Below are 23,877 nucleotides of genomic sequence, written 5' to 3' on the forward strand. Positions count from 1 at the left end.
GCACAATGACATCAATGTGATCCAGTGCTCACTAGCGTTTGGTAGACTTGCTGAAGGTCAGTCTCCTGCGGTCAACTATGAGATCAATGGCCACATGTACAACAAAGGATGTTACTTGACCGATGGCATATTATCGTGACAATCTCCACCCACTTTACTGAGAAGCTTGTAGGAAGTATGTGGAGAGGGCATTTGATATGTTGCAAGCTCGTTTTGCTATTGTCAGCTCTAACTGTCTAATTCTCATATGTGGAAGGTGATGAATGCATGCGTGATCATGCACAAAATGATCATCGAGAGTGAGCGCACTCATTTGGAGGATAGGACATGACCTTCAAGAGTCAAGGGTCTCTTGCTGAAGTTGATCACAAGGTGGCGGCCGAGTTTGGAGCTTTCATCGACATGCATCAAGAAATTGTGACGAGAAAGTTCATGTTCAACTTCGCGATGATCTGGTGGAGCATTTTGAACCAAGTTGGCACCTTGCCCTAAAGTAATTAAACCAGGAAAAATAATTCTATCCTAAATCTCTTTGTACAAATTTCCTACTTTTTGGAAAAAAAATCAGATCAATGATCTAAATTTAAGTTCTGGGGCCTTAGCCTTGAGAATTTTATCATTAGATGAAAATAGAAAGCATGCTCATGCACCGGTAAAGTGCATATGCAGGAGAAATTTCCAACTGCAGCGGACCACCACCTCCCTGATTTTATAACACGAAAGTAAATTGCGCATCAAAGGCCAACCACTCAATCTTACCTCAGTCCTCACACCTATACCTCAGATGGCATGCATTATTTGTACCTCGCTACCTCTGACGTCACTGTAGTGGTGTGTTTCAGGCATCTCAAAGGACATTTGAAATATTTTCTTGCAACTGATCGCAACATGTATTCGAAGTTCATTTATTATCTCTCTTTCAGAGGGTGCTTTCAAATTACTCCCTCCGATTGACTTTAATTGACGCCGGCAACCGCTACCATACATGCATGCATAGGCTATTTGGGGCACGTTTGGTAGCCTGGACGCTCCTTGGCTCGCATCGGCCCAGCATTTTTCAGGCCGTTTGGTTTCCTGGACTAGCTCGCGTTCTTGTATAACATGGGTCTTAAAGCACCTCTGGGACAGGCCTCGGAGGAACGCCCGGTTTGACAGTTTCTCCAGGGCCAGGCCCTGGCGAGACGAAAATCGACAACGCCGTTCGCGCGGGAGCTTCGTCTCGGCATGGTGGGAGAAGCTGAAGTCCCAGCGGTGTTGCGTGGAAATGGTACGGGTAACCTCCCTCTTCGGTTACCCTCTCCAGCCCCCTCCCAAATTTTGCGTTCCCCCAATTTTCGCACTGGCGGCGGCGGCGTCGACTCAGATCTGGCACCGCGCATCTCCCTTCGGTCTCCGACGTCGGCCTAGTGTTCTCTTTTCCAGCCGTGGTGGAGCCTGCGCACATCTGCGGCGGCTTTCGGCCGTGTCCGTCATCCGCCATGACGGAAGTAAGGGGAAACTCCTCTGCTCTACTCTAGTGTTTAATTCATGTTGGTAGAACTAGTTGGGTTCGATAAGACCGTTCATAATGCATAGATCTTGTTTGAGTAGATCGACCATCTTCAGCTTGTGCATCACGCCGCAACACTCATCGTTTGCATACAATCATGGATCCTGATGGTGCACAAGAGAACAGTTAGGCATGCTGCTTTTCCTCGTGTGACTTACGGTCCTATGTTACAACGAGATCAGGAGAGGATTGCCAACCTAAACTACATCTACAACTGCAACGATGTAGAGGCTATCCAGATGCTTCATATGAGAAGAGCCCCTTTCTATGCACTTGTTATAACGTTCAACGAGAGAGAACTGCTAGTTGATAGCTGATACGTCTCCGACGTATCGATAATTTCTTATGTTCCATGCCACATTATTGATGATATCTACATATTTTATGCATACTTTACATCATATTTATGCATTTTCTGGAACTAACCTATTAACAAGATGCCGAAGAGCCGCTGTTTTCAAGCCTGTTTTTGGTTTCAGAAATCCTAGTAAGGAAATATTCTCGGAATTGGACGAAATCAACGCCCAGGGGCCTATTTTCACACGAAGCTTCCAGAAGACCGAAGAGTCAACGAAGTGGGGCCACGAGGTGGCCAGGAGGTAGGGCGGCGCGGCCCAAGCCTTGGCCGCGCCGGCCTGTCTCCTGGGCCCCTCGCGACGACCCTTGACCTGCCCTTCCGCCTACAAATAGCTTTCGTCGCGAAACCCCCAGTACCAAGAGCCACGATACGGAAAACCTTCCAGAGACGCCGCCGCCACCAATCCCATCTCGGGGGATTCAGGAGATCGCCTCCGGCACCCTGCCGGAGAGGGGATTCATCTCCCGGAGGACTCTACACCGCCATGGTCGCCTCCGGAGTGATGAGTGAGTAGTTCACCCCTGGACTATGGGTCCATAGCAGTAGCTAGATGGTTGTCTTCTCCTCATTATGCTTCATTGTCGGATCTTGTGAGCTGCCGAACATGATCAAGATCATCTATCTGTAATGCTATATGTTGTGTTTGTTGGGATCCGATGAATAGAGAATACTATGTTATATTGATTATCAATTTATATCTATGTGTTGTTTATGATCTTGCATGCTCTCCGTTATTAGTAGAGGCTCTGGCCAAGTTTTTGCTAGTAACTCCAAGAGGGAGTATTTATGCTCGATAGTGGGTTCATGTCTCCGTGAATCTGGGGGAGTGACAGAAACCTCTAAGGTTATGGATGTGCCGTTGCCACTAGGGATAAAACATTGATGCTATGTCTGAGGATGTAGTTATTGATTACATTACGCGCAATACTTAATGCAATTGTCTGTTGTTAGCAACTTAATACTGGAGAGGGTTCGGATGATAACCTGAAGGTGGACTTTTTAGGCATAGATGCATGCTGGATAGCGGTCTATGTACTTTGTCGTAATGCCCAATTAAATCTCACAATACTCATCATAATATGTATGTGCATGGTCATGCCCTCTTTATTTGTCAATTGTCCAACTGTAATTTGTTCACCCAACATGCTATTTATCTTATGGGAGAGACACCACTAGTGAACTGTGGACCCCGGTCCAATTCTCTATACTGAAATACAATCTACTGCAACTGTTCTACTGTTTTCTGCAAACAATCATCATCCACACTATACATCTAATCCTTTGTTACAGCAAGCCGGTGAGATTGACAACCTCACTGTTTCGTTGGGGCAAAGTACTTGGTTTGTGTTGTGCAGGTTCCACGTTGGCGTCGGAATCCCTGGTGTTGCGCCGCACTACATCTCGCCGCCATCAACCTTCAACGTGCTTCTTGACTCCTACTGGTTCGATTAAACCTTGGTTTCATACTGAGGGAAAACTTGCCGATGTACGCATCACACCTTCCTCGTGGGGTTCCCAACGGACGCGTGTTGTACACGTATCAAGCTCTTTTTCTGGCGCCGTTGCCGGGGAAATCAAGACACGCTGCAAGGGGAGTCTCCACATCCCAATCTCTTTACTTTGTTTTTGTCTTGCTTTATTTTATTTACTACTTTGTTTGCTGCATTATATCAAAATACAAAAAAAATTAGTTGCTAGTTTTACTTTATTTACTGTCTTGCACTCTATATCAAAAACACAAAAAAAATTAGTTACTTGTATTTACTTTATCTAGTTTGCTTTATTTACTACTGTTAAAATGGGTACTCCTGAAAATACTAAGTTGTGTGACTTCACAACCACAAATAATAATGATTTCTTATGCACACCTATTGCTCCACCTACTACTACAGCAGAATTCTTTGAAATTAAACCTGCTTCACTAAATCTTGTTATGCGAGAGCAATTTTCTGGTGTTAGTTCTGATGATGCTGCTGCCCATCTCAATAATTTTGTTGAACTATGTGAAATGCAAAAGTATAAAGATGTACATGGTGACATTATAAAATTAAACTGTTCCCTTTCTCATTAAGAGGAAGAGCTAAAGATTGGTTGCTATCTCTGCCTAAGAATAGTATTGATTCATGGACTAAATGCAAGGATGCTTTTATTGGTAGATATTATCCCCCTGCTAAAATTATATCTTTGAGGAGTAGCATAATGAATTTTAAACAATTGGATACTGAGCATGTTGCACAAGCTTGGGAAAGAATGAAATCTTTGGTTAAAAATTGCCCAACCCATGGACTGACTACTTGGATGATCATCCAAACCTTTTATGCAGGACTGAACTTTTCTTCGCGGAACCTATTGGATTCAGCTGCTGAAGGTACCTTTATGTCCATCACTCTTGGTGAAGCAACAAAGCTTCTTGATAATATGATGATTAATTACTCTGAATGGCACACGAAAAGAGCTCCACAAGGTAAGAAGGTAAATTCTGTCGAGGAAACCTCTTCCTTGAGTGATAAGATTGATGCTATTATATCTATGCTTGTGAATGATAGGACAAATATTGATCCTAATAATGTTCCGTTAGCTTCATTGGTTGCACAAGAAGAACATGTTGATGTAAACTTCATTAAAAATAATAATTTCAACAACAATGCTTACCGGAACAATTCTAGTAAGAACTATAGGCCATATCCTTATAATAATGGCAACGGCTATGGTAATTCTTATGGGAATTCTTACAACAATAATAGGAATTCACCCCCTGGACTTGAAGCCATGCTTAAAGAATTTATTAGTACATAGACTGCTTTTAACAAATCTGTTGAAGAAAAGCTTGGGAAAATTGATATACTTGCTTCTAAAGTCGATAGTCTTGCTGCTGATGTTGATCTTTTGAAATCGAAAGTTATGCCTCATGAGAATCATAATCATAAAATTGTTACTACAGCAAATGCCATCCAAGTTAGAATTAATGAGAATATAAGATTGATGGCCGAATTGCGTGCTAGGTGGGAAAGAGAAGAAAATGAAAAAGAAGATAATATAGCTAAAGTTTGGACTATTACCACCACTAGCAATGCTAATGATCCACATGTTGCTGCACCTCCTACTAATAATGGTAAAAGAATTGGTGTTAGTAATGTTTCCACTTCTAATGCAAAGCGCGAAAAACTGCCTGAAACTGCTAAAACTGCTGAAACTGCTTGTGATAAAACTGCTGAAATTTTTCCAACATTGGGGATGATGATCCCATTGCTTTAGATTATAATGGTTTGAATTTTTATGATTGCTACATCTCTGAAGTTATTAAGTTCTTACAAAAACTTGCTAAAAGTCCTAATGCTAGTGCTATAAACTTGGCTTTCACAAAACATATTACAAATGCTCTCATAAAAGCTAGAGAAGAGAGACTAGAACGCGAAACTTCTATTCCTAGGAAGCTAGAGGATGGTTGGGAGCCCATCATTAATATGAAGGTCAATGACTTTGATTGTAATACTTTATGTGATCTTGGTGCAAGTATTTCCGTTATGCCTAAGAAAATCTATAATATGCTTGACTTGCCACCATTGAAAAATTGTTATTTGGATGTTAATCTTGCTGATCATTCTACAAAGAAACCTTTGGGGAGAGTTGATAATGTTCTCATTACCGTTAACAATAACCTTGTCCCCATTGATTTTGTTGTCTTGGATATTGAATGCAATGCATCTTGTCCCATTATATTGGGAAGACCTTTTCTTCGAACTGTTGGTGCTATCATTGATATGAAGGAAGGTAATATTAAATATCAATTTCCTCTCAAGAAAGGTATGGAACACTTCCCTAGAAAGAGAATAAAGTTACCTTTTGATTATATTATTAGAACAAATTATGATGTTGACACTTCGTCTCTTGATAATACTTGATATACACTTTCTGCGCCTAGCTGAAAGGCGTTAAAGAAAAGCGCTTATGGGAGACAACCCATGTTTTTACTACAGTACCTTTATTTTATTTTGAGTCTTGGAAGTTTTTTACTACTGTAGCAACCTCTCCTTATCTTAGTTTTTTGCTTTGTTGTGCCAAGTAAAGTCGTTGATAGTAAGGTTCATACTAGATTTGGATTACTGCGCAGAAACAGATTTCTTTGCTGTCACGAATCTGGGCAAAATTCTCTGTAGGTAACTCAGAAAATTATGCCAATTTACGTGAGTGATCCTCAGATATGTACGCAACTTTCATTCAATTTGAGCATTTTCATTTGAGCAAGTCTGGTGCCTCAATAAAATTCGTCTTTACGAACTGTTCTGTTTTGACAGATTCTGCCTTTTATTTCGCATTGCCTGTTTTGATATGTTCGATGAATTTTTCGATTCCATTGACTTTCAGTAGCTTTGTGCAATGTCCAGAAGTGTTAAGAATGATTATGTCACCTCTGAACATGTATATTTTGATTGTGCACTAACTCTCTAATGAGTTGTTTTGAGTTTGGTGTGGAGGAAGTTTTCAAGGATCAAGAGAGGGAGATGATACAACATGATCAAGGAGAGTGAAAGCTCTAAGCTTGGGGATGCCCCGGTGGTTCACCCCTGCATATATCAAGAAGACTCAAGCGTCTAAGCTTGGGTATGCCCAAGGCATCCCCTTCTTCATCGACAACATTATCAGGTTCCTCCCCTGAAACTATATTTTTATTCCGTCACATCTTATGTGCTTTGCTTGGAGCGTCGGTTTGTTTTTGTTTTTGTTTTGTTTGAATAAAATGGATCCTAGCATTCATTGTGTGGGAGAGAGACACGCTCCGCTGTTGCATATGGACAAATATGTCCTTAGGCTTTACTCATAATATTCATGGCGAAGTTTCTTCTTCGTTAAATTGTTATATGGTTGGAATTGGAAAATGATACATGTAGTAATTTGCTATAATGTCTTGGATAATGTGATACTTGGCAATTGTTGTGCCTATGTTTAAGCTCTTGTATCATATACTTTGCACCTATTAATGAAGAAATACATAGAGCATGCTAAAATTTGGTTTGCATATTTGGTCTCTCTAAGGTCTAGATAATTTCTAGTATTGAGTTTGAACAACAAGGAAGACGGTGTAGAGTCTTACAATATTTACAATATGTCTTTTATGTGAGTTTTGCTGCACCGCTTCATCCTTGTGTTTGTTTCAAATAGCCTTGCTAGCCTAAGCCTTGTATCGAGAGGGAATACTTCTCATGCATCGAAAATACTTGAGCCAACCACTACGCCATTTGTGTCCACCATACCTACCTACTACATGGTATTTCTCCGCCATTCCAAAGTAAATTGCTTGAGTGCTACCTTTAAACAATTCAAAATTTATTACCTCTGATTTGTGTCAATGTTTTATAGCTCATGAGGAAGTATGTGGTGTTTACCTTTCAATCTTGTTGGGCAACTTTTACCAATGGACTAGTGGCTTCATCCGCTTATCCAATAAGTTTGCAAAAAGAGCTGGCAATGGGATTCCCAGTCCCAAATTAATTAATAAAAATAGACACTCCTCCATGGTATGTGATTGTTGGACGGCACCCGAAGGATTCGGTTAGCCATGGCTTGAGAAAGCAAAGGTGGGGAGGAGTGTCATCATAATAAAACTAAAATAAAAAGGCACTCCTTCATGGTATGAGATTGTTGGCAGGCACCCGATGGATTCGGTTAGCCATGGTTTGTGAAAGAAAGGTTGGAAGGAGTGCCACACAAAAATAAAATAAAATGGGAGCCGCTCTTTGAAGGTTTGTCTGGCAAGGGGGTTAGAGTACCCACTACCATTCGTTGACAACAACAAACACCTCTCAAAATTTTACTTTTATTGCTCTCTATATGTTTTCAAAATCAAAGCTCTAGCACAAATATAGCAATCGATGCTTTCCTCTTTGAAGGACCATTCTTTTACTTTTATGTTGAGTCAGTTCACCTATCTCTCTCCACCTCAAGAAGCAAACACTTGTGTGAACTGTGCATTGATTTCTACATACTTGCATATTGCACTTGTTATATTACTCTATGTTGAAAATATCCATGAGATATACATGTTATAAGTTGAAAGCAACCGCTGAAACTTCATCTTCCTTTGTGTTGCTTCAATACCTTTACTTTGAATTATTGCTTTATGAGTTAACTCTTATGCAAGACTTATTGATGCTTGTCTTGAAGTACTATTCATGAAAAAGTCTTTGCTATATGATTCAGTTGTTTACTCATGTCATTTACATTGTTTTGATCGCTGCATTCATTACATATGCTTACAATAGTATGATCAAGGTTATGATGGCATGTCACTCCAGAAATTATCTTTTTTATCGTTTACACCTTCGGGACGAGCGTAAACTAAGCTTGGGGATGTTGATACGTCTCCGACGTATCGATAATTTCTTATGTTCTATGCCACATTATTGATGATATCTACATGTTTTATGCATACTTTACATCATATTTATGCATTTTCTGGAACTAACCTATTAACAAGATGCCGAAGAGCCAGTTGCTGTTTTCTGCTGTTTTTGGTTTCAGAAATCCTAGTAATGAAATATTCTCGGAATTGGACGAAATCAACGCCCAGGGGCCTATTTTCACACGAAGCTTCCAGAAGACCGAAGAGTCAACGAAGTGGGGCCACGAGGTGGCCAGGAGGTAGGGCGGCGCGGCCCAAGCCTTGGCCGCGCCGGCCTGTCTCCTGGGCCCCTCGCGATGCCCCTTGACCTGCCCTTCCGCCTACAAATAGCCTTCGTCGCGAAACCCCCAGTACCGAGAGCCACGATACGGAAAACCTTCCAGAGACGCTGCCGCCGCCAATCCCATCTCGGGGGATTCAGGAGATCGCCTCCGCACCTGCCGGAGAGGGGATTCATCTCCCGGAGGACTCTACACCGCCATGGTCGCCTCCGAAGTGATGAGTGAGTAGTTCACCCCTGGACTATGGGTCCATAGCAGTAGCTAGATGGTTGTCTTCTCCTCATTATGCTTCATTGTCGGATCTTGTGAGCTGCCAAACATGATCAAGATCATCTATCTGTAATGCTATATGTTGTGTTTGTTGGGATCCGATGAATAGAGAATACTATGTTATGTTGATTATCAATTTATATCTATGTGTTGTTTATGATCTTGCATGCTCTCCGTTATTAGTAGAGGCTCTGGCCAAGTTTTTGCTAGTAACTCCAAGAGGGAGTATTTATGCTCGATAGTGGGCTCATGTCTCCGTGAATCTGGGGGAGTGACAGAAACCTCTAAGGTTATGGATGTGTTGTTGCCACTAGGGATAAAACATTGATGCTATGTCCGAGGATGTAGTTATTGATTACATTACGCGCAATACTTAATGCAATTGTCTGTTGTTAGCAACTTAATACTGGAGGGGGTTCGGATGATAACCTGAAGGTGGACTTTTTAGGCATAGATGCATGCTGGATAGCGGTCTATGTACTTTGTCGTAATGCCCAATTAAATCTCACAATACTCATCATAATATGTATGTGCATGGTCATGCCCTCTTTATTTGTCAATTGCCCAACTGTAATTTGTTCACCCAACATGCTATTTATCTTATGGGAGAGACACCACTAGTGAACTGTGGACCCCGGTCCAATTCTCTATACTGAAATACAATCTACTGCAATTGTTCTACTGTTTTCTGCAAACAATCATCATCCACACTATACATCTAATCCTTTGTTACAGCAAGCCGGTGAGATTGACAACCTCACTGTTTCGTTGGGGCAAAGTACTTGGTTTGTGTTGTGCAGGTTCCACGTTGGCGTCGGAATCCCTGGTGTTGCGCCGCACTACATCTCGCCGCCATCAACCTTCAACGTGCTTCTTGACTCCTACTGGTTCGATTAAACCTTGGTTTCATACTGAGGGAAAACTTGCCGCTGTACGCATCACACCTTCCTCTTGGGGTTCCCAACGGACGCGTGATGTACGCGTATCAATAGCATCCACACCTCTGTCGAAGAACAAGTCGCAATATTTTTTCATGTCGTGGGTCATAACCAGAGGTTCAGAGTCATCCATAGCACTTTCAGGCGATCCACGGAGACTATCTCTCGGTACTTACAGCAGGTGATGTACGCAATTGGAGAGCTTAGAGGTGAAATGATCAAGCCAGCATCAACGAACACACCAGCCAAGATCAGTAACAGCTATAGGTGGTTCCCCTATTTCAGGGTGAGTACAAAATCATGTTCCTTGTACCTATCAGATATGTGGTACTGTCAAAAACATGACTGTGCTATTTTTTTTACAGGATTGCATTAGGGCTATTGATGGTACTCATGTCACTGCAAAAGTACTGAGATCAATGTCTGCAGCATTCCGCGGGAGGAAGCACTACACCAGTCATAACGTGCTAGCAGCTGTGGATTTTGATATGAGATTCACCTACGTGCTTGCTGGGTGGGAGGGTTCAGCTCATGATGCGAGCATCCTGGCCGACAGGTTGTCAAGGCCTGATGGGTTGCAAATCCCTGACGGTAAGTTCTACCTTGGAGATGTTGGATATGCATGCCGATCTAGAATTCTACCCCCCTTCAGGAAAACAAGGTACCATCTCAACGAGTTCTCTGCGAAGCACCGACCTCTGAATGCAAGAGAGTTGTTCAATCTGAGACACTCAAGCCTTAGAGTCACCATTGAGATGGCATTTGCTGCATTGAAGAACAGATTCAAGGTCCTTGACCAAACCATTCCACACGTTTGACACTCAAGTAAAGCTGGTCCTTGCTTGTTGTATTCTTCATAACTGGATCCTAGCTTGGGACGAGGATGAGTTCTTCGAAGAGGTTGTCAATTTTGATAAAGTAGAGACCAGCCATGGCGTGGAAGCAGATGACAATGATGCATGGAAGGTGAAGAGGCAAGAGTGGGCAAACGCAATGTGGGAAGACAGAGGCAACACCACCATCTGAGAAGAAGTGAAGAAGAACCCCTCTTTGATCCCCTGTTTCTCAAACCCAAATTTGATCCACATATGTTAAACTACCCTATGATGATAAACTGCCATTCGTAGTAGCCAGGGAGCATCGTGTTATGAACTACCATTCGTAATAGCTAGGACTGATTTCGTGAACTGCTATGCTTCGTAAGTTTGCAACAGTCATGAATTGTGATTTATGTGTGATGGGAGGTGACACTAGTAGAAAAATGGGCATCCATCTAAGCCTTTAGTACCGGTTCCCTTACGAACCGGTACTAAAGGCGGCATTAATACCGGTTCCATGCATGGGACATCAATACCGGTTCGTTAAGACCCTTTTATACCGGTTCGTGTTACGAACCGGTATGAAAGGGTTTGAGCCCATTTTCCAGGCGGAGGTGGGGCCAGGGCTGTACCTTTAGTACCGGTTCATATAAGGAACCGGTACTAAAGGGTCTGTGCTATATCAGCGCGCGCTGCTGATACATCTCCGACGTATCGATAATTTCTTATGTTCCATGCCACATTATTGATGATATCTACATGTTTTATGCACACTTTATGTCATATTTGTGCATTTTCCGGAACTAACCTATTGACGAGATGCCGAAGGGCCAGTTGCTGTTTTCTGCTGTTTTTGGTTTCAGAAATCCTAGTAAGGAAATATTCTCGGAATCGGACGAAATCAACGCCGAAGATCTTAGAATCCCCGGAAGCATCCAGAACACCCGAGAGTCGCCAGAGGGGGGCCACAGGCCCACCAGACCATAGGCCGGCGCGACCTAGGGGTGGCCCGCGCCCAAATATGGTGTCGTCGCCTCGTTGACCTTCTGACGCCGCCTCTTCGCCTATTTAAGCCCCCTCGACCTAAAACCTCGAGACGAAAAGCCACGGTATGAGAAACCTTCCAGAGCCGCCGCCATCGCGAAGCCAAGATCTGGGGGACAGGAGTCTCTGTTCCGGCACGCCGCCGGGACGGGGAAGTGCCCCCGGAAGGCTTCTCCATCGACACCGCTGCCATCTCCACCGCCATCTTCATCAACGCTGATGTCTCCCATGAGGAGGGAGTAGTTCTCCATCGAGGCTCGGGGCTGTACCGGTAGCTATGTGGTTCATCTCTCTCCTATGTACTTCAATACAATAATCTCATGAGCTGCCTTACATGATTGAGATTCATATGATGATGCTTGTAATCTAGATGTCGTTATGCTAGTCAAGTGAATTTTACTTATGTGATCTCCGGAGACTCCTTGTCCCACGTGTGTAAAGGTAACAGTGTGTGCACCGTGTGGGTCTATTAGGCTATATTTCACAGAATACTTATTCACTATTATGAATGGCATAGCGAAGTGCTTATTTATATCTCTTTATGATTGCAATGTGTTTTGTATCACAATTTATCTATGTGCTACTCTAGTGATGTTATTAAAGTAGTTTTATTCCTCCTGCACGGTGTAATGGTGACAGTGTGTGCATCCGTGTTAGTACTTGGCGTAGGCTATGATTATGATCTCTTGTAGATTATGAAGTTAACTATTGCTATGATGGTATTGATGTGATCTATTCCTCCTACATAGTGTGAAGGTGACAGTGTGCATGCTATGTTAGTACTTGGTTTAGTCGTGTTGATCTTTCATGCACTCTAAGGTTATTTAAATATGAACATTGAATTGTGGAGCTTGTTAACTCCGGCATTGAGGGTTCGTGTAATCCTACGCAATGGTGTTCATCATCCAACAAAAGAGTGTAGAGTATGCATTTATCTATTCTGTTATGTGATCAAAGTTGAGAGTGTCCACTAGTGAAAGTCTAATCCCTAGGCCTTGTTCCTAAATACTGCTATCACTGCTTGTTTACTGTTTTACTGCGTTACTACTGCTGCGTTACTACTGCTTGTTTACTGTCCTGGGCAAAGCACTTTTCTGGTGCCGTTGCTACTGCTCATACTTATTCATACCACCTGTATTTCACTATCTCTTCGCCGAACTAGTGCACCTATTAGGTGTGTTGGGGACACAAGAGACTTCTTGCTTTGTGGTTGCAGGGTTGCATGAGAGGGATATCTTTGACCTCTTCCTCCCTGAGATCGATAAACCTTGGGTGATCCACTTAAGGGAAACTTGCTGCTGTTCTACAAACCTCTGCTCTTGGAGGCCCAACACTGTCTACAGGAAAAGGAGGGGGCGTAGACATCACGCTATTTTCTGGCGCCGTTGCCGGGGAGGAAAGGTAAAAGGCACTCATACTTCGGTTCCAGGTTAAGTACTTTTCTGGCGCCATTGTGTTTGTGCTCGAAGCTATTTCCTTTAGATCCTGCAATTGCATCTTTTTGTTTCTTGTTTACACTAGTAAGGCATAATGGAAAACAACAAAAATATGAGAGATCTTTATGAACTTTATCTTGAATTGGGACATGATGTGTTTGAAAAGAGAATTAAAAAACCCATGGAACTTTATATGCATGCTAATGGGAATGTTATTAATATGAATGCTTTGAACACTATTGTTGCTAATGCTATGGAAAATTCTAAGCTTGGGGAAGCTGGTTTTGATGAGCATGATCTTTTTAGTCCCCCAAGCATTGAGGAGAAAATTTACTTTGATGATACTTTACCTCCTATTTATGATGATTATAATGATAGTAGTCTTTTGTTGCCACCTGTTATGGAGGATGAACTTGATTATGATTACAATATGCCTCCTATATTTGATAGCTACTTTGTTGAATTTGCTCCCGCTATTACTAATAAAATTGATTATGCTTATGTTGGGAGTAGTAATAATTTTATGCATGATAAGAATGCTTTATGTGATAGTTATATTGTTGAGTTTGCTCATGACACTACTGAAAGCTATTATGAGAGAGGAAAATATGGTGGTAGAAATTTTCATGTTACTAAAATGCCTCTCTATGTGCTTAAATTTTTGAAGCTACACTTGTTTTATCTTCCTATGCTTGTCGCTTTACTCTTCATGAACTTGTTTATTTACAAGATTCCTTTTCATAGGAAGCATGTTAGACTTAAATGTGTTTTGAATTTGCCTCTTGATGCTCTCTTTTGCTTCCAATACTATTTCTTGTGAGTGCATCATTAAAACTGCTGAGCCCATCTTAATGGCTATAAAGAAAGAACTTCTTGGGAGATAACCCATGTGTTATTTTGCTACAGTACTTTGTTTTATATTTGTGTCTTGGAAGTTGTTTACTACTGTAGCAACCTCTCCTTATCTTAGTTTTGTGTTTTGTTGTGCCAAGTAAAGTCTTTGATAGTAAGGTTCATACTAGATTTGGATTACTGCGCAGAAACAGATTTCTTGCTGTCACGAATCTGGGCAAAATTCTCTGTAGGTAACTCAGAAAATTATGCCAATTTACGTGAGTGATCCACAGATATGTACGCAACTTTCATTCAATTTGAGCATTTTCATTTGAGCAACTATGGTGCCTCAATAAAATTCGTCTTTACGGACTGTTCTGTTTTGACAGATTATTTCTTTGTTCCATTGACTTCCAGTAGCTTTGGGCAATGTCCAGAAGTGTTAAGAATGTTTGTGTCACCTCTGAACATGTGAATTTTGATTATGCACTAACCCTCTAATGAGTTGTTTTGAGTTTGGTGTGAAGGAAGTTTTTAAGGGTCAAGAGAGGAGGATGATATACTACGATCAAGAAGAGTGAAAAGTCTAAGCTTGGGGATGCCCCGGTGGTTCATCCCTGCATATTTCAAGAAGACTCAAGCATCTAAGCTTGGGGATGCCCAAGGCATCCCCTTCTTCATCGACAAATTATCAGGTTCCTTCTCTTGAAACTATATTTTTATTCGGTCACACCTTATGTACTTTACTTGGAGCGTCTGTGTGCTTTTGTTTTTGTTTTTGTTTGAATAAATGCTTGTGTGGGAGAGAGACACGCTCCGCTGGTTCGTATGAACACATGTGTTCTTAGCCTTTAATTTTCATGGCGAAGGTTGAAACTGCTTCGTTAATTTGTTATATGGTTGGAATCAGAAAATGATACATGTAGTAATTGCTATAATGTCTTGGATAATGTGATACTTGGCAATTGTTGTGCTCATGTTTAAGCTCTTGCATCATATACTTTGCACCTATTAGTGAAGAAATACATAGAGCTTGCTAAAATTTGGTTTGCATAATTGGTTTCTCTAAGGTCTAGATAATTTCTAGTAAAGAGTTTGAACAACAAGGAAGACGGTGTAGAGTCTTATAATGTTTACAATATGTCTTTTATGTGAGTTTTGCTGCGCCGGTTCATCCTTGAGTTTGTTTCAAATAAACCTTGCTAGCCTAAACCTTGTATCGAGAGGGAATACTTCTCATGTATCCAAAATCCTTGAGCCAACCACTATACCATTTGTGTCCACCATACCTACCTACTACATGGTATTTCTCCGCCATTCCAAAGTAAATTGCTTGAGTGCTACCTTTAAACAATTCAAAATTTATTACCTCTGATTTGTGTCAATGTTTTATAGCTCATGAGGAAGTATGTGGTGTTTATCTTTCAATCTTGTTGGGCAACTTTCACCAATGGACTAGTGGCTTCATCCGCTTATCCAATAATTTTGCAAAAAGAGCTGGCAATGGGATTCCCAGTCCCGAATTAATTAAACTAAATAGACACTCCTCCATGGTATGTGATTGTTGGACGGCACCCGAAGGATTCGGTTAGCCATGGCTTGAGAAAGCAAAGGTGGGGAGGAGTGTCATCATAATAAAACTAAAATAAAAAGGCACTCCTTCATGGTATGAGATTGTTGGCAGGCACCCGAAGGATTCGGTTAGCCATGGTTTGTGAAAGAAAGGTTGGAAGGAGTGCCACACAAAAATAAAATAAAATGGGAGCCGCTCTTTGAAGGTTTGTCTGGCAAGGGGGTTAGAGTGCCCACTACCATTCGTTGACAACAACAAACACCTCTCAAAACTTTATTTTTATGCTCTCTTTATGTTTTCAAAATCAAAGCTCTAGCACAAATATAGCAATCGGTGCTTTCCTCTTTGAAGGACCATTCTTTTACTTTTATGTTGAGTTAGTTCACCTATTTCTCTCCACCTCAAGAAGTAAACACTTGTGTGAACTGTGCATTGATTCCTACATACTTGCATATTGCACTTGTTATATTACTTTACATTGACAACTATCCATGAGATATACATGTTACAAGTTGAAAGCAACCGCTGAAACTTAATCTTCCATTGTGTTGCTTCAATGCCTTTACTTTGAATTATTGCTTTATGAGTTAACTCTTATGCAAGACTTATTGATGCTTGTCTTGAAGTACTATTCATGAAAAGTCTTTGCTATATGATTCACTTGTTTACTCATGTCATTTACATTGTTTTGATCGCTGCATTCACTACATATGCTTACAAATAGTATGATCAAGGTTATGATGGCATGTCACTCCAGAAATTATCTTTGTTATCGTTTACCTGCTCGGGACGAGCAGAAACTAAGCTTGGGATGCTGATATGTCTCTGACGTATCGATAATTTCTTATGTTCCATGCCACATTATTGATGATATCTACATGTTTTATGCACACTTTATGTCATATTTGTGCATTTTCCGGAACTAACCTATTGACGAGATGCCGAAGGGCCAGTTGCTGTTTTCTGCTGTTTTTGGTTTCAGAAATCCTAGTAAGGAAATATTCTCGGAATCGGACGAAATCAACGCCGAAGATCTTAGAATCCCCGGAAGCATCCAGAACACCCGAGAGTCGCCAGAGGGGGGCCACAGGCCCACTAGACCATAGGCCGGCGCGGCCTAGGGGTGGCCCACGCCCCCCTATGGTGTCGTCGCCTCGTTGACCTTCTGACGCCGCCTCTTCGCCTATTTAAGCCCCCTCGACCTAAAACCTCGAGACCAAAAGCCACGGTACGAGAAACCTTCCAGAGCCGCCGCCATCGCGAAGCCAAGATCTGGGGGACAGGAGTCTCTAATCCGGCATGTCACCGGGACGGGGAAGTGCCCCCGGAAGGCTTCTCCATCGACACCGCTGCCATCTCCACCGCCATCTTCATCAACGCTGATGTCTCCCATGAGGAGGGAGTAGTTCTCCATCGAGGCTCGGGGCTGTACCGGTAGCTATGTGGTTCATCTCTCTCCTATGTACTTCAATACAATAATCTCATGAGCTGCCTTACATGATTGAGATTCATATGATGATACTTGTAATCTAGATGTCGTTATGCTAGTCAAGTGAATTTTACTTATGTGATCTCCGGAGACTCCTTGTCCCACGTGTGTAAAGGTGACAGTGTGTGCACCGTGTGGGTCTCTTAGGCTATATTTCACAGAATACTTATTCACTGTTATGAATGGCATAGTGAAGTGCTTATTTATATCTCTTTATGATTGCAATGTGTTTTGTATCACAATTTATCTATGTGCTACTCTAGTGATGTTATTAAAGTAGTTTTATTCCTCCTGCACGGTGTAATGGTGACAGTGTGTGCATCCGTGTTAGTACTTGGCGTAGGCTATGATTATGATCTCTTGTAGATTATGAAGTTAACTATTGCTATGATGGTATTGATGTGATCTATTCCTCCTACATAGTGTGAAGGTGACAGTGTGCATGCTATGTTAGTACTTGGTTTAGTCGTGTTGATCTTTCATGCACTCTAAGGTTATTTAAATATGAACATTGAATTGTGGAGCTTGTTAACTCCGGCATTGAGGGTTCGTGTAATCCTACGCAATGGTGTTCATCATCCAACAAAAGAGTGTAGAGTATGCATTTATCTATTCTGTTATGTGATCAAAGTTGAGAGTGTCCACTAGTGAAAGTCTAATCCCTAGGCCTTGTTCCTAAATACTGCTATCGCTGCTTGTTTACTGTTTTACTGCGTTACTACTGCTGCGTTACTACTGCTTGTTTACTGTCCTGGGCAAAGCACTTTTCTGGTGCCGTTGCTACTGCTCATACTTATTCATACCACCTGTATTTAACTATCTCTTCGCCGAACTAGTGCACCTATTAGGTGTGTTGGGGACACAAGAGACTTCTTGCTTTGTGGTTGCAGGGTTGCATGAGAGGGATATCTTTGACCTCTTCCTCCCTGAGATCGATAAACCTTGGGTGATCCACTTAAGGGAAACTTGCTGCTGTTCTACAAACCTCTGCTCTTGGAGGCCCAACACTGTCTACAGGAAAAGGAGGGGGCGTAGACATCAGCTGCCCCGCCCGAGCTCCCTGCATCTCATTTCCTTCTCATCCTCTCTCACATTTCCAAATATTTTGCACCTCTCACACTCCAATAATCTTCATTTTTCTCCACCATTTTAACAAGATTAACGGCATACATCTATCCAAGGGTTAGCAATATCATCCTTCCTTCCGGCGTTCCTAATTTAGCTCATTTCTTTGGTAGTTTTAACTCGTACTATTTTTCTAGTGCTAGCAAGGTGTTCGATGAAATGCCTAAGTTAGGGATTTTATTTTTTTATATGCAATTTGAGCTGAAATTATGGTATGTTTTGTAGGTTTTAATTAGTATCATCCCCGTCCTCACCGCCGTCGATCGCCAGCGTCGTCCCCTAGCCGGCACGGTACCACCTCGGTGAGCCCCTCTTCTTTTTTATAATTGGCAAGAAAGCGGAACAAGCTCTCAATCGATGACCGCTTCATAGCAATAGGCGAGGAATTGGCGGGATTTTTCCTTCGAGACGTCATACCACCATTCGCAGAGTTCCACTATGAATGAAGATGTACATGTTACATATATAGTTGACTCGAAGAGTACCACTATGCTACATGTAATAGACATATATAGAGTACGCCTCGGAGAGTACCACTATGCATGAAGATCGATCTTCATGCATAGTGCTACTTAATTTGCGATCTTATGCAATTACATGTGTGTTATATTATATGCACCAACTTGCTATGCATCATCTTGATCTTCATGTACTACCTAAACCCAAACGCGTTTCTGGTGCATCGACGCGATATGAAACAAACCGATATCCCTAAACCCCTCCAAAAACCCTAAAACTTCAATTCTCTGCCGCGGCAGAGATTCGGGCAAATTCTCTGCTGCGGGTGGGAACCTTTGGTACCGGTTCGTATTACCAACCGGTACCAAAGCTCCTTGGCCCTGAGCTATCCTGGTGGCCCACGTGGAGGCCCCTTTTATACCGGTTCGTAAGCAACCGGTACGAAAGGGGGGGCCTTTAGTGCCGGATAATTTATACCGGTTGCACAACGGTACGAATGCCCCTCTGGAACCGGTATTGATGAGAGGTTTTCTACTAGTGTGAGAGCATGGTAAGACTACCTGTTGTAGAGAAGAGGTAACCTTAGGCATGCTTGCATGGTACCAAGTATGACTAATCTCATCTCCATTGAGAATTGGGATTGGCTGCAGGAAAACAAACAGAAAGTTCTTTTTGGCCCAGCCGATACAACCCGACCTACCAAACAACAGACTAATTTTGGCCCGTGCCTCGTTCTACATACGCAAGTGTACTTGCACCGCTGCGCCAGTGAGGCATGAATCAGATCCAGACCTTGACTTGTTGATTAAAAGCGATAGGAGGTAGTAGTACTCAGTTTTCTCTCATTCACTCTATCACTTAAAGTACGGTACCATAGCTACTTTACTTCACTGCAAGCATGCATGGTACACTACCGCTGCCGCCTCCTCTTCCAGCGTCAAACAAACACCAAGCGTGCACGCACGCGCACACAGATGCAACTTGTATAGGTTGCTATTTTCTTCGGTTACATACTTACATTATTTTGACCGTCTTGCTAGCTGATCATTTTGTTCGGCATGGGAGGTACTGGGATAGACAAAGCTGCTGTTCACACCTTTTCTTCAAACTACGGCTCAACAGGCCGTGCTTGGTTTAGATGATGTGGTTATTGCAAGAACCAGTTCCTATCCTTCCACCGAATATCTCGTACTTTATTCTGATCACCGACCAGAGACACAAAAAGCCGTTGAAAAGATGATGTCAGTCAAGATGAAATTTCATTAAAGTATTGTTTCAAAAAAAAAAAAATCATTAGAGTATAGAGTTGTTTGGTGGCAGAACCGATATTGTTTCATTTCCTGGTATCGTTGGTAGTTCTCTCCTCGCATCTACCCGGTGAGATCCTAGTTTCTATGATCCATAGAAACAATCTTGTTAAAGCACCTGGTAAATCCGATTAAACTTACTTCGCCACTAAGTTACATAGTTTCCCGATCACTAAATTATACAAATTTCGAGAGGAGGAGTTTTCCTTCATACTATTCATTTAAAACTTGTCATTTTCGCCTAAGCTACATAATTTCGAATTTAAGTATGAAAAAAGGCGCGCACATACATACGTGTGTCCTCTACATGTAAAAAAAAAATTCAAATTTTTTGAAACGCTAGAAATAGGAATTTTGTACCGCTACAGTAACTTGGGTACTCCGGAACCCGGATGCCAGTGCGTATTTCCGCTTGTTATAAATGTATCTGCTTCGTTTACCACTACTTCCTCCGTCCACAAGTGGACGCACGCTGTTTTCAAGAGATCTTAATATTTTTGTAAAAAAATCTCCCATTCATTCAATCAATCTGCTCATTAACCAAGAAGATGATTTGACTTAGGCGCTAATAAATATTATGCATGCTAGTAACCAATAAAACAACATTGAAAAACCAAAAATAATTAAATGGGGGCTGGGATCAAGGCATGCACTAGGGGTTAAACCAAAAAATATACCAAGAAATGTAGATGACACTTATTTATGGATTTCTTTAGAAGGCTAGATGTCCACTTATTTGTGGATGGAGGGAGTAAGTGCTAGTGCAGTGTCGGTCCGTGAATTGTTGCACAGAAATCAGATCTTATGCTGTCTCTCTGAGTATATTTCAACAAAGGGAAAAGTCTTTGTCTAACTGCAGCTAATAAGCAAAGTTGTTTTACATGGATATCAAACAAACAAAATCAATTTCTTCCCTTCCCTACATTGATGTAAAGCTGAGCTGCCAAACTTTTGGTCTCAGTTTGGGTAATTGACTGATGGTATGATTAGGTTATCAGTTTCCCAACTTGAAATGATGAATGTGCCTATGAGGAGAGGATTATTTTAAACTTGAAAACTAAGGTTTTTTGAAAGTTCGTGGTATATATGGTTAAATAGCTGAAATTATTTGCCATGCGCATTGTTGCCCAGCAATCTAAGATGACCCTCCTACCTTTGGTACCACACTGCTAGTCCAACTTGACTTGCACTAGCAAAGAGAAGAGTGCAGTGTGATAATTGAAGCTGGTCATAATGATATCAACAATGTTGCAGTACTCTCCGATGTTTACAAGACTTGCTGAGGGACATGCTCCGACCATCATCTATGAGATCAATATCCACACATACAACAAGTAGTACTATGTAGCGGATGGTATCTATCGACCGCCTGCTACATTTGTGAAGATAATTTCTGATCCTGCTACAACTTATTTTGCTCAATGCTAGGAGGTATGTCGGAAGGATGTCGAGTGTGTTTTTGGTGTGCTCTAACAGTATTTTTCCATTGTTCGGTACCCTGATCTTACTTAGTTGGAGCCTGAGATGTGGGAGGTGGTAAACTGGCGTGTGATCATGCATAATATGATCATAAAGTGTGAGTGGGCGAAACCCGTGGATGATGACCATCCATTTGATCATCAAAGGCCACTTGCCGAACTTGATCAGGTACCAGCCGAGTTAGCTTCTTTCATTGCTATACATCAAGAAATCTGAGATGCACAAGTTCATACTCAACTGCAGAATGATCCAGTCGAGCATTTGTGGGAGAGGAAAATAAAATGTCACATGATTTTTGAACAAGTTGAATTGCAATTTATTTAAATTATTTGTATCAATACTTCAATTTATATGTTTGGATTATTGTGTGGAACTGTTTATGTGTTTGAACAATGTAATATTGCTTGAATTGTTGTCTAAAACTATGCGAAATATCGTAATTTGGTAAAAAGAAATAGATTTTTTTAAATTGAGTTCACCGGTGTGGGGCGGCGGTCCTATACCTAGGAAGTGGTACCGGATGCCAATAGCATTGTGCCTACGCCTATTTGAAGCGCCCCGGTGAGATGCTCTTAGTTTTTTCTTTTTATTTTTACCGTCTCTAGTATTGGCACTCCCTCTTGTAACCTCTATATGTTGCTACTTCTTTCTACTTATTCATTAACTTTTTTGGTAACACGTACTATATGCCAAGAGAGATATGCTTTAACAATTTCAAGGTTTTAATATCCCTGGATCTTCTTCCTGTTCCTCTTCTCCTGACTAGCGAATTGGATGCATGGCCCCGTTTCAAACTTCCAATACTCTTAATTGTCGCCAGTTCATACATTTGCTATGAATTAGTTTGTCGTTCGTTTGGTATTGGATGTATTGGGATGCACAGGGGTACCTGGTGATTTTATACATTGGGACCAGCACGAGTGATTTTATACATTCCGGTGCACACTAGTAGGGCTCAAAAATGATCAGCCATGTGGGGCTTTATTTATAAAGCCGAGCCTGAGGCCTTCTATTTAAAAAGATACAGTAGGGTACAGCAAGATCAGCAGAGTGTGGGTTACGCGACTAATTTAACTCCCTTCCCAGACCTTTAACATGTGTTATGTCTGACGGAACCACGAGCTACCGATGCGTGTAAATTTTGGTCTTTACTGCTCCCCGGTAGTTTCTCACTACTTTACTTTTGCCCTGACAATTTAAATTAGCGTAGAGTGTAAGTTGGATACCACCCATGGATGAGGATGAGTTGCATGCCACCGTTGATTGTCAACTTCTTTCACATCTAGTTGACGAGGTATCGGAGATTGGCTTTGATGAGACGGTGCTCATCTCAGGTCAAGCGTCCAGCCGAAAATCTAAATTTACCTCCTTAAAAAACAATCAAAAAGGCGAAAGTGTGTAAATCTCCAATTATTTGTCAATGAATGGCATGTTTTTTTTAATAGAAGAGGTCTTCGTGACTTGGATAAACATTTACATATTAGTGATTATGTTCCGGATCATAAGTTGGATTTGTGGCAATTTTGGTAACTCGAAGACGTGATTTCTCGGTGATCCACTAAACCGCCTTTCCGGTGGTGTGGATTTTACATGGATTTCTTGCCCGCTATGTGGTAGATCCGGGGGCTTATTACTAAGCGTTAGAAAAGACACCATGGATGTGTTGGCTAGTTGAGGTGCCTACTTTCATATAAAGCCCAATATCCGCAACAAAGTCGATAATTTCACATGGAGCCTGGTCGATGTGGATGGAGCAGCCCATGATGAATATAAAGTTGCATTCCTTATTGAGTTGGTTAACTTGGCAAAAGATAATCCATATCCTATTCTTATAGGAGGAGATTTTAATTTGCTAAGATTCTCACGTGAGAAAAGAAAGGTAGATTTGACAACCCTTTGGCTTATCTATTCAATATTGTGATTGATAGTCTTAATTTAAGAGAGGTGTCAATGATAGGAACCCAGTCCACGGTCCACCTGGGCTAATAGCCTTCCAGAGTCTACATACGAGAGACATTGGTGGATGGGCTAGGCACATGGTAGGGCAGCTATAAAGATAACAAGCTTTGCTTAACATCCATTATTGATGAATTAGAGGCATTTGCTGAAATCCAACCGCCATCTACGCAAGAGATTGAAATAAAAATAAATCCAATGCGTGGTCTTCTTCGCGAAGAGGATCTCAAATGGTATCAAAGATCAAAATCCCAATTTAATTTTGGAAGGAGATTGAAGATATTACCATGGTGTTGCTAATGGCAGAAGAAACTTATTTACTCTCTTGTTGAAGACGAGGGTACAATCGAAGGATATGATCAATTCAAAACTTATATTATAAGATACCACAAAAACCCTGTTTGGGGAACCCGAAGAAGGTAACTTCTTGATGGGTGAATCCCGAACGGATGACATTCGCAAGTCTCCAACGAGGGAAACACCCACCTTACTGCACCTTATGCTGAGGAGGAAGTAAAAAAAAAAAAGCGGTTTTCCAAATGCAACACAATAAAGCCTCGG

The 23,877-nt window shown here is 41.6% G+C and overlaps 1 pseudogene; it reads left to right on the forward strand.

Moving 5' to 3' along the window:
- The first annotated feature begins 327 nt into the window (after positions 1-327).
- Positions 328-10,961, forward strand: LOC127315151 (protein ALP1-like; annotated as a pseudogene).
- Positions 10,962-23,877: the final 12,916 nt, after the last annotated feature.

The sequence above is a fragment of the Lolium perenne genome, chromosome 7 (genome assembly GCF_019359855.2).
Source record: "Lolium perenne isolate Kyuss_39 chromosome 7, Kyuss_2.0, whole genome shotgun sequence".
NCBI classification, from domain to species: domain Eukaryota; kingdom Viridiplantae; phylum Streptophyta; class Magnoliopsida; order Poales; family Poaceae; genus Lolium; species Lolium perenne.